Source organism: Oncorhynchus nerka, linkage group LG5 (assembly GCF_034236695.1).
Source record: "Oncorhynchus nerka isolate Pitt River linkage group LG5, Oner_Uvic_2.0, whole genome shotgun sequence".
NCBI lineage: Eukaryota > Metazoa > Chordata > Actinopteri > Salmoniformes > Salmonidae > Oncorhynchus > Oncorhynchus nerka.
Window position 1 is genome coordinate 32791255 of NC_088400.1, and position 10996 is coordinate 32802250.

At 45.2% G+C, this 10996-nt stretch overlaps 1 protein-coding gene across 1 annotated transcript in view; it reads left to right on the top strand.

Moving 5' to 3' along the window:
• LOC115137741 (short transient receptor potential channel 7-like) overlaps positions 1-10996 on the top strand; it is a 105825-nt gene that overhangs the window by 41196 nt on the left and 53633 nt on the right. The gene's annotated exons all lie outside the window — the stretch shown is intronic.

Genomic DNA, 10996 nt, shown 5'->3' on the forward strand with positions numbered 1-10996 from the left:
TGTTGTCCAGTGACAGCGTTCTATTGTAGTTCCTTGTTGGTGTGTTGTCCAGTGACAGCGTTCTATTGTAGTTCCTTGTTGGTGTGTTGTCCAGTGACAGCGTTCTACTGTAGTTCCTTGTTGGTGTGTTGTCCAGTGACAGCGTTCTACTGTAGTTCCTTGTTGGTGTGTTGTCCAGTGACAGCGTTCTATTGTAGTTCCTTGTTGGTGTGTTGTCCAGTGACAGCGTTCTACTGTAGTTCCTTGTTGGTGTGTTGTCCAGTGACAGCGTTCTACTGTAGTTCCTTGTTGGTGTGTTGTCCAGTGACAGCGTTCTATTGTAGTTCCTTGTTGGTGTGTTGTCCAGTGACAGCGTTCTACTGTAGTTCCTTGTTGGTGTGTTGTCCAGTGACAGCGTTCTACTGTAGTTCCTTGTTGGTGTGTTGTCCAGTGACAGCGTTCTACTGTAGTTCCTTGTTGGTGTGTTGTCCAGTGACAGCGTTCTATTGTAGTTCCTTGTTGGTGTGTTGTCCAGTGACAGCGTTCTACTGTAGTTCCTTGTTGGTGTGTTGTCCAGTGACAGCGTTCTACTGTAGTTCCTTGTTGGTGTGTTGTCCAGTGACCTTGTTGCGTTCTATTTTAGTTCCTTGTTGGTGTGTTGTCCAGTGACAGCGTTCTACTGTAGTTCCTTGTTGGTGTGTTGTCCAGTGACAGCGTTCTACTGTAGTTCCTTGTTGGTGTGTTGTCCAGTGACAGCGTTCTACTGTAGTTCCTTGTTGGTGTGTTGTCCAGTGACAGCGTTCTACTGTAGTTCCTTGTTGGTGTGTTGTCCAGTGACAGCGTTCTACTGTAGTTCCTTGTTGGTGTGTTGTCCAGTGACAGCGTTCTACTGTAGTTCCTTGTTGGTGTGTTGTCCAGTGTGTGTTGTCCAGTGACAGCGTTCTACTGTAGTTCCTTGTTGGTGTGTTGTCCAGTGACAGAGTGACAGAGAGTTCTACTGTAGTTCCTTGTTGGTGTGTTGTCCAGTGACAGCGTTCTACTGTAGTTCCTTGTCGGTGTGTTGTCCAGTGACAGCATTCTACTGTAGTTCCTTGTTGGTGTGTTGTCCAGTGACAGCGTTCTACTGTAGTTCCTTGTCGGTGTGTTGTCCAGAGACAGCATTCTACTGTAGTTCCTTGTTGGTGTGTTGTCCAGTGACAGCGTTCTACTGTAGTTCCTTGTTGGTGTGTTGTCCAGTGACAGAGTTCTACTGTAGTTCCTTGTTGGTGTGTTGTCCAGTGACAGCGTTCTATTGTAGTTCCTTGTTGGTGTGTTGTCCAGTGACAGCGTTCTACTGTAGTTCCTTGTTGGTGTGTTGTCCAGTGACAGCGTTCTATTGTAGTTCCTTGTTGGTGTGTTGTCCAGTGACAGCGTTCTATTGTAGTTCCTTGTTGGTGTGTTGTCCAGTGACAGCGTTCTACTGTAGTTCCTTGTTGGTGTGTTGTCCAGTGACAGCGTTCTATTGTAGTTCCTTGTTGGTGTGTTGTCCAGTGACAGCGTTCTACTGTAGTTCCTTGTTGGTGTGTTGTCCAGTGACAGCGTTCTACTGTAGTTCCTTGTTGGTGTGTTGTCCAGTGACAGCGTTCTACTGTAGTTCCTTGTTGGTGTGTTGTCCAGTGACAGCGTTCTATTGTAGTTCCTTGTTGGTGTGTTGTCCAGTGACAGCGTTCTATTGTAGTTCCTTGTTGGTGTGTTGTCCAGTGACAGCGTTCTACTGTAGTTCCTTGTTGGTGTGTTGTCCAGTGACAGCGTTCTACTGTAGTTCCTTGTCGGTGTGTTGTCCAGTGACAGAGTTTTACTGTAGTTCCTTGTTGGTGTGTTGTCCAGTGACAGAGTTCTACTGTAGTTCCTTGTTGGTGTGTTGTCCAGTGACAGCGTTCTACTGTAGTTCCTTGTCGGTGTGTTGTCCAGTGACAGCATTCTACTGTAGTTCCTTGTTGGTGTGTTGTCCAGTGACAGCGTTCTACTGTAGTTCCTTGTTGGTGTGTTGTCCAGTGACAGAGTTCTACTGTAGTTCCTTGTTGTGTGTTGTCCAGTGACAGCGTTCTACTGTAGTTCCTTGTTGGTGTGTTGTCCAGTGACAGCGTTCTACTGTAGTTCCTTGTTGGTGTGTTGTCCAGTGACAGCGTTCTATTGTAGTTCCTTGTTGGTGTGTTGTCCAGTGACAGCGTTCTATTGTAGTTCCTTGTTGGTGTGTTGTCCAGTGACAGCGTTCTACTGTAGTTCCTTGTTGGTGTGTTGTCCAGTGACAGCGTTCTATTGTAGTTCCTTGTTGGTGTGTTGTCCAGTGACAGCGTTCTACTGTAGTTCCTTGTTGGTGTGTTGTCCAGTGACAGCGTTCTACTGTAGTTCCTTGTTGGTGTGTTGTCCAGTGACAGAGTTCTACTGTAGTTCCTTGTTGGTGTGTTGTCCAGTGACAGCGTTCTATTGTAGTTCCTTGTTGGTGTGTTGTCCAGTGACAGCGTTCTACTGTAGTTCCTTGTTGGTGTGTTGTCCAGTGACAGCGTTCTACTGTAGTTCCTTGTTGGTGTGTTGTCCAGTGACAGCGTTCTATTTTAGTTCCTTGTTGGTGTGTTGTCCAGTGACAGCGTTCTACTGTAGTTCCTTGTTGGTGTGTTGTCCAGTGACAGCGTTCTACTGTAGTTCCTTGTTGGTGTGTTGTCCAGTGACAGCGTTCTACTGTAGTTCCTTGTTGGTGTGTTGTCCAGTGACAGCGTTCTATTGTAGTTCCTTGTTGGTGTGTTGTCCAGTGACAGCGTTCTACTGTAGTTCCTTGTTGGTGTGTTGTCCAGTGACAGCGTTCTACTGTAGTTCCTTGTTGGTGTGTTGTCCAGTGACAGCGTTCTATTTTAGTTCCTTGTTGGTGTGTTGTCCAGTGACAGCGTTCTACTGTAGTTCCTTGTTGGTGTGTTGTCCAGTGACAGCGTTCTACTGTAGTTCCTTGTTGGTGTGTTGTCCAGTGACAGCGTTCTACTGTAGTTCCTTGTTGGTGTGTTGTCCAGTGACAGCGTTCTACTGTAGTTCCTTGTTGGTGTGTTGTCCAGTGACAGAGTTCTACTGTAGTTCCTTGTTGGTGTGTTGTCCAGTGACAGCGTTCTACTGTAGTTCCTTGTTGGTGTGTTGTCCAGTGACAGCGTTCTACTGTAGTTCCTTGTTGGTGTGTTGTCCAGTGACAGAGTGACAGAGTTCTACTGTAGTTCCTTGTTGGTGTGTTGTCCAGTGACAGCGTTCTACTGTAGTTCCTTGTCGGTGTGTTGTCCAGAGACAGCATTCTACTGTAGTTCCTTGTTGGTGTGTTGTCCAGTGACAGCGTTCTACTGTAGTTCCTTGTCGGTGTGTTGTCCAGAGACAGCATTCTACTGTAGTTCCTTGTTGGTGTGTTGTCCAGTGACAGCGTTCTACTGTAGTTCCTTGTTGGTGTGTTGTCCAGTGACAGAGTTCTACTGTAGTTCCTTGTTGTGTGTTGTCCAGTGACAGCGTTCTATTGTAGTTCCTTGTTGGTGTGTTGTCCAGTGACAGCGTTCTACTGTAGTTCCTTGTTGGTGTGTTGTCCAGTGACAGCGTTCTATTGTAGTTCCTTGTTGGTGTGTTGTCCAGTGACAGCGTTCTATTGTAGTTCCTTGTTGGTGTGTTGTCCAGTGACAGCGTTCTACTGTAGTTCCTTGTTGGTGTGTTGTCCAGTGACAGCGTTCTATTGTAGTTCCTTGTTGGTGTGTTGTCCAGTGACAGCGTTCTACTGTAGTTCCTTGTTGGTGTGTTGTCCAGTGACAGCGTTCTACTGTAGTTCCTTGTTGGTGTGTTGTCCAGTGACAGAGTTCTACTGTAGTTCCTTGTTGGTGTGTTGTCCAGTGACAGCGTTCTATTGTAGTTCCTTGTTGGTGTGTTGTCCAGTGACAGCGTTCTACTGTAGTTCCTTGTTGGTGTGTTGTCCAGTGACAGCGTTCTACTGTAGTTCCTTGTTGGTGTGTTGTCCAGTGACAGCGTTCTACTGTAGTTCCTTGTTGGTGTGTTGTCCAGTGACAGAGTTCTACTGTAGTTCCTTGTTGGTGTGTTGTCCAGTGACAGAGTGACAGAGTTCTACTGTAGTTCCTTGTTGGTGTGTTGTCCAGTGACAGAGTTCTACTGTAGTTCCTTGTTGGTGTGTTGTCCAGTGACAGCGTTCTACTGTAGTTCCTTGTTGGTGTGTTGTCCAGTGACAGCGTTCTATTGTAGTTCCTTGTTGGTGTGTTGTCCAGTGACAGCGTTCTACTGTAGTTCCTTGTTGGTGTGTTGTCCAGTGACAGAGTTCTACTGTAGTTCCTTGTTGGTGTGTTGTCCAGTGACAGCTTCTACTGTAGTTCCTTGTTGGTGTGTTGTCCAGTGACAGCGTTCTACTGTAGTTCCTTGTCGGTGTGTTGTCCAGAGACAGCATTCTACTGTAGTTCCTTGTTGGTGTGTTGTCCAGTGACAGCGTTCTATTGTAGTTCATTGTTGGTGTGTTGTCCAGTGACAGCGTTCTACTGTAGTTCCTTGTTGGTGTGTTGTCCAATGACAGCGTTCTATTGTAGTTCCTTGTTGGTGTGTTGTCCAGTGACAGCGTTCTACTGTAGTTCCTTGTTGGTGTGTTGTCCAGTGACAGCGTTCTACTGTAGTTCCTTGTTGGTGTGTTGTCCAGTGACAGCGTTCTACTGTAGTTCCTTGTTGGTGTGTTCTCCAGTGACAGAGTTCTACTGTAGTTCCTTGTTGGTGTGTTGTCCAGTGACAGAGTTCTACTGTAGTTCCTTGTTGGTGTGTTGTCCAGTGACAGAGTTCTACTGTAGTTCCTTGTTGGTGTGTTGTCCAGTGACAGCGTTCTACTGTAGTTCCTTGTTGGTGTGTTGTCCAGTGACAGCGTTCTACTGTAGTTCCTTGTTGGTGTGTTGTCCAGTGACAGCGTTCTACTGTAGTTCCTTGTTGGTGTGTTCTCCAGTGACAGAGTTCTACTGTAGTTCCTTGTTGGTGTGTTGTCCAGTGACAGAGTTCTACTGTAGTTCCTTGTTGGTGTGTTGTCCAGTGACAGAGTTATACTGTAGTTCCTTGTTGGTGTGTTGTCCAGTGACAGCGTTCTACTGTAGTTCCTTGTTGGTGTGTTGTCCAGTGACAGCGATCTACTGTAGTTCCTTGTTGGTGTGTTGTCCAGTGACAGAGTTCTACTGTAGTTCCTTGTTGGTGTGTTGTCCAGAGACAGAGTTCTACTGTAGTTCCTTGTTGGTGTGTTGTCCAGAGACAGAGTTCTACTGTAGTTCCCCGGCACCAGTAACTCAATATTTTTAACAGATTTTTTTATGTCACTATTACTTTTTGTTATTATTTCTTGCATTGTAATGTTGTATTCTCTAAAATAGTTGAGTGGGCCTATGTGTCCTTTTTGAAGACTGAGTAGGGGGATTCCATCCCCTAAAATTAATTCCAATAACTAAATCAATCGAACCCCTCAGTCAGATCCAGGGGTCACACTTTATGTGGATAGTCTGGATAGTCCATCTGTAGATGCTCTACATATGGCCATACTGTCAACAAACTATCTGTTGATAAGCAACTGCTTGCTAAGGTTCGGTATAGGCTAGGGTAAGTGTTAGTTGATAGTTAGTTGAAATGTTACTCATAGTCTGTAGAGAATCTACAAATGGACTATCCAAGTTAAGTGCTACCCCAGCGAACCATGCAAGCCTTAACTCGGGCCCTTGACACCACGGGGAGGGTAACGGATTCTACCACAACAGCGTGTTCGTGGTGCCTGTCTGTCCTTGAGTTGAGAGAGACTTGATTGATACCAGAGATGGAAACATGTAAACATGCAAATGAGCCAGTTTGACAAGATAGCCTATTGGAAATGTAATAGGAGATATTCCCAATGTAGGCCTGCAGTGTGTTTGCGTTTGATCTCTCAGGACCGTGTCTGCTCTTTGATACCGTATCATTAACCCTGAAAGCAATGTCTTTGAATAGAGGAAGCACGCATGCTCTCAGTTAGTTAGGTCTGACCAAAGCCCAGGCTGAGACAGAACATTGCTACTTCTTTTTCTCTCTTTAATGTAGCTACTGGTCTTTGATCTTAAACTGATTTTTTTTGTGTGTGTGAGTTTGTGTGTGTGCATGTTATTATAGTAAACTGAAACTGAAACAAAAACCAAAACTAATTATGAAAAATCTATTTACTAAACTTAAATAAAATAATTAACAAACCGAAACTATACAGAAACTATTATCTTCGACTCCAAAACGAACTAAAATCAAATAAAAACCAACATGAATTATGTTATTTAAAAAATATATATATTTTACTTTGGGCAATAGTAGAATTGGGTTTTCAAATTCTACTTTTTTTCAAGCTAGTGAAAGTGGTGGGTAAATGGAGCCAGGAGATGATGTTTCATAAACACCTCGCTTGTTCATCACCATCACTAGTTATCACTATCTAACAGGGAAACAATTGTCTAGGCAGCTAACTTTATTCTTCTTTCATGTACTACTATAGGTAAAAAGCATCGCATTAGTGGAAACATGACAGAGTTTCCGTCACCATATGTTTTGCACTAGTCTCGTCGCTGTTCCTTTAAATTCCAAGTCGCATTGAGATTGACTTTATCATTTAAACATAACCTATGACCTGACCTGTGTGTGTATGCGTGCGTGCGTGACCAGTGGGGCTACTGGTTGTGGAGTTAATGGTTAATGGATGGTTTCTCTGTTCCTCTGAGCCAGCGTAGATAACAGGCACTATATAGTGTTAACTGCTCTGTCAGCCTGCTCACAGCCCAGTGGCATCAAAGGATGCCATGAAGAGAGCTCACTGATGCAAAGCTGTGTTTCTGTATGAGTGTGTGCATTTGTACACGTGTGCGTGTGTGCGTGTATGTGTGTGTGTGAGCCATCACAGACTGAGAGAAGCAACAGAGAGAGGACCAGGAATACAAACCTAAACTTCTCCCACCAACCTGTCTTCGCAGCTTTCTCATTCACCATTTCTGCACCTTCTCTCTCTTTTTCTCTTTGTTTTCCCTCCCCCTCTCTCTCTCTCTCTCTCTCTCTCTCTCTCTCTCTCCCTCTCTCTCTCTCTCTCTCTCTCTCTCTCTCTCTCTCTCTCTCTCTCTACCTGTCTCTCTCTCTCTCTCTCTCTCTCTCTCTCTCTCTCTCTCTCATTCTCTCTCTCTCTCACCCTCTCTCTCTCTCTCTCTCTCTCTCTCTCTCTCTCTCTCTCTCTCTCTCATTTCTCTCTCTCTCACTCCTCTCTCTCTCTCTCTCTCTCTCTCTCACCCTCTCTCTCTCTCTCTCTCTCTTCTCTCTCTCTCATTCTCTCTCTCTCTCTCTCACCCTCTCTCTCTCTCTCTCTCTCACCCTCTCTCTCTCTCTCTCTCTCTCTCTCTCTCTCCCTCTCTCTCTCATTCTCTCTGTCTCTCTCTCTCTCTCTCTCTCTCACCCTCTGTCTCTGTCTCTTCTCTCTCTCTCTCTCTCTCTCCAACTTTCCCTCTGATTGCAATTCGATTGGGCTGATGTCTATAATGATGGAAGATAATTATATTTCACATTGGAATCAGATATGAAATATGAGCAGATGGAGACAGTAGAGAATTCGAAGCAGAGACATATTGGAGTGAAATATACACTGATTGTACAAAATGTTAAGAACATCTTCCTAATATTGAGTTGCACCCTCTTTTGCCCTCAGAACAGCCTCAATTCATCAGGGCATGGACTCTACAAACTGTCGAAAGTGTTCCACAGGGATGCTGGCCCATGTTCCCTCAAATGATTTTGGGCACTGAGCAAATTTCAGGTCTGCTGAGCGCAAACTAGAACTTTGTGAAAATTCTATGCAACTACCAGCACGTGTTTACTGTGAACCCTAAGATTGTACCTGTTATTTGCATTGCCCCTTAAATAACTTTAATAACTCTACCTACATGTACATATTACCTCAATTACCTCGACTAAGGGCTTGTAAGTAAGCATTTCACTGTAAGGCCTACTACACCTGTTGTATTCGGCGAATGTGACAAATAAAATTTGATTTGAATAGCCAAGTAGGCTACTGTGGCTATTTGATCATTATGTAGGCCTACCAGAGTGGCCTACATAGTATTTGTGGCAGACATAGTATTTGCTAATAGTATTTGTAATTCATGTAGGTAGTCTTTGGGATCCTATTGTCTATTCAACCAATCAGAAGTGCTGATCTTTAACCCCTGCCACCTGAGATGGGTGGTTGATTGATGTGGTCAGATAACCACTGGTCATCACCGAGCTCTGGTCACTGAAGCTCAGCGAGGCAGAGGCTGATGTGCAGCTGTAAGATCCTGTTGGGTTTTAGATGGGGAATTTGATTCTCTTCACACTCACTCATGCAATCACACGCACACAGACACACACACACACACACACACACACACACACACACACACACACACACACACACACACACACATGTGCGCTTTCTTACGGTCTAAGGAGTTCTACTCAGCACTCAGCATTATGATTTGTTTTCCTAGTAGGACAACCCTCCCTCTCTCTCCCTCTTTCTTTCTGTAACGGTTTTCTTTAGGTGAAGTAGAGGCGGACCAAAATGCAGCGTGGTTGTTATTCATTGTACTTTAATAAAGAAACTGTACACGAATAAACTAACAAAACAACAAACGTGCGAAAACCTAAAACAGTCCTATCTGGTGCAAAACACAGAGACAGGAACATACAAAGCAAACTATGGTCAGGGTGTGACACTTTCTCTCTCTCGCTCTCTCTCTCTCTCTCTATTTCTCTCAATTAAATTCAAATTGATTTATTGGCATGACGTAACAATGTACATATTGCCAAACCGTACCTTGGAGATTAAGTGATTAATTTACAATGATAAAAGCTGAATAATTTACACACATCCAGGTACTTTCCTCAGGTGCTGAAGTTGAAAGTAAACTCATGGAAAACAGAAAGGAAAACGCTGGACACTGCTGCTCATTCTCCCAGGTGATACTTATTTACAACGTTTCGACCCTTAGTTCTTCATCAGGCATCCATATCCCAGGTGGGGGTGGAAGGTCGTATATCCCTCACCTGGGATATGGACGCCTGATGAAGACCTACAGGTCGAAACAATGTAAATAAATATCAACTATGAGCATGAGCAGCAGTGTGCAGCGTTTTCCTTTCATTTACAATTAGAACATAATTTTTAAAAATAATCATCAATATTTTCAACGGGACAACAATAACAACAATAACCAACGGTCAAAATAACCAACCAACAATAACAATAACAACGGCATAGAGGACATGTGCAGGTTGGTTGGTCTGTCAGACACTGTCACTCATCTTATGGCAGGCAGTAATGTAGTGCTCTGCCAACCCACAGCTCTCTGCGTCCTCCCCCAACAGGACTGGTAGCCTATCCTCATCGGAGAGGTCTTTGAAATCTTGAATAAGGGTTTGAAATGTGTACTCCCTGTTCACCCACGACTGCGTGGCCAAGCATGACTCCAACACCATCATTAAGTTTGCTGACGACACAACAGTGGTAGGCCTGATCACCGACAACGATGAGACAGCCTATAGGGAGGAGGTCAGAGACCTGGCAGTGTGGTTCCATTACAACAACCTCTCTCTCAATGTGAGCAAGACAAAGGAGCTGATCGTGGACTAAAGGAAATGGAGGGCAGAACAGGCCCCCATTAACATCGACGGGACTGAAGTGGAGCAGGTCGAGAGTTTCGTTCCTCGGTGTCCACATCACCAATGAACTATCATGGTCCAAACACAACAAGACAGTTGTGAAGAGGGCATGACAACACCATTTCCCCCTCAGGAGACTGAAAAGATTTGTCATGGGCCCCAGATCCTCAAAAAGCTTGAGAGCATCCTGACCGGTTACATCCCCGCCTGGTATGTCAACTGCTCGGCATCTGACCATAAGGCACTACAGAGAGTAGCGCATACGGCCCAGTACATCATTGGGGCCAAGCTTCCTGACATCCAGGACCTATAAGTCATAGTTCTCTCTTCTACCGCACGGCAAGCGGTACCGGAGCGCCACGTCTAGGACCAAAAGGCTCATTAACAGCTTCTACCCTCAAGCCCCTCCTTTATTTTTACACTGTTGCTAGTCGCTGTTTATTATCTATGTGTAGTCACTTTACAAATGACCTCTACTAACCTGTATCCCCACACATTGACTTGGTACCGGTACCCCCTGTATATATCCTCATTATTGTTATTTTTTTGTGTTACGTTCTCAACCAACCCCGTCGATGGGAATGGGGGCGTGCTCATTCCTCCTTTTCCTGCAGTCCACAATAATCTCCTGTCTTGATCACGTTGAGGGAGAGGTTGTTGTTCTGGCACCACACGGCCAGGTCTCTGAGCTCCTCCCTATAGGCTCTCTCATCGTTGTTGGTGATCAGGCCTAACACTGTTGTGTCATCGACAAACTTAATGATGGTGTTGGAGTCGTGCCTGGCCATGTAGTCATGAGGGAACAGGGAGTACAGGAGGGGACTGAGCACACACCCCTGAGGGGCCCCTGTGTTGAGGATCAGCGTGGCGGATGTGTTGTTATCTACCCTTACCACCTGGGGGCGGCCTGTCAGGAAGTCCAGGATCTTTGCCTCACTGCCTTCACTGCCTCAGTTTGGTTTCCAGTTGAGGTTATTTTTAAACCTTAGTAATGGGTCTAGTTCCCTGAGATATGAATCTTTTCTGGAAAATCATTATTTTTGTCTCAGGGCCCTGATCTGGCCCAGGTTCTAGCAGGTCCAGGCTCTGCTGTCGGCCATGTGCTGTGGGTGACAGCAGTCTCTCTCTTTCTCTTTCTCTTTCTCTTTCTCTCTCTTGCTCTCTCTCTCCCTCTCTCTCTCTCTCTCTCTCTCTCTCTCTCTCTCTCTCTCTCTCTGTCTTTCTCTCTCTCTCTTTCCCTTTCTCTCTCTTGCTCTGTCTTTCTCTCTCTCTCTCTCTCTCTCTCTCTCTCTCTCTC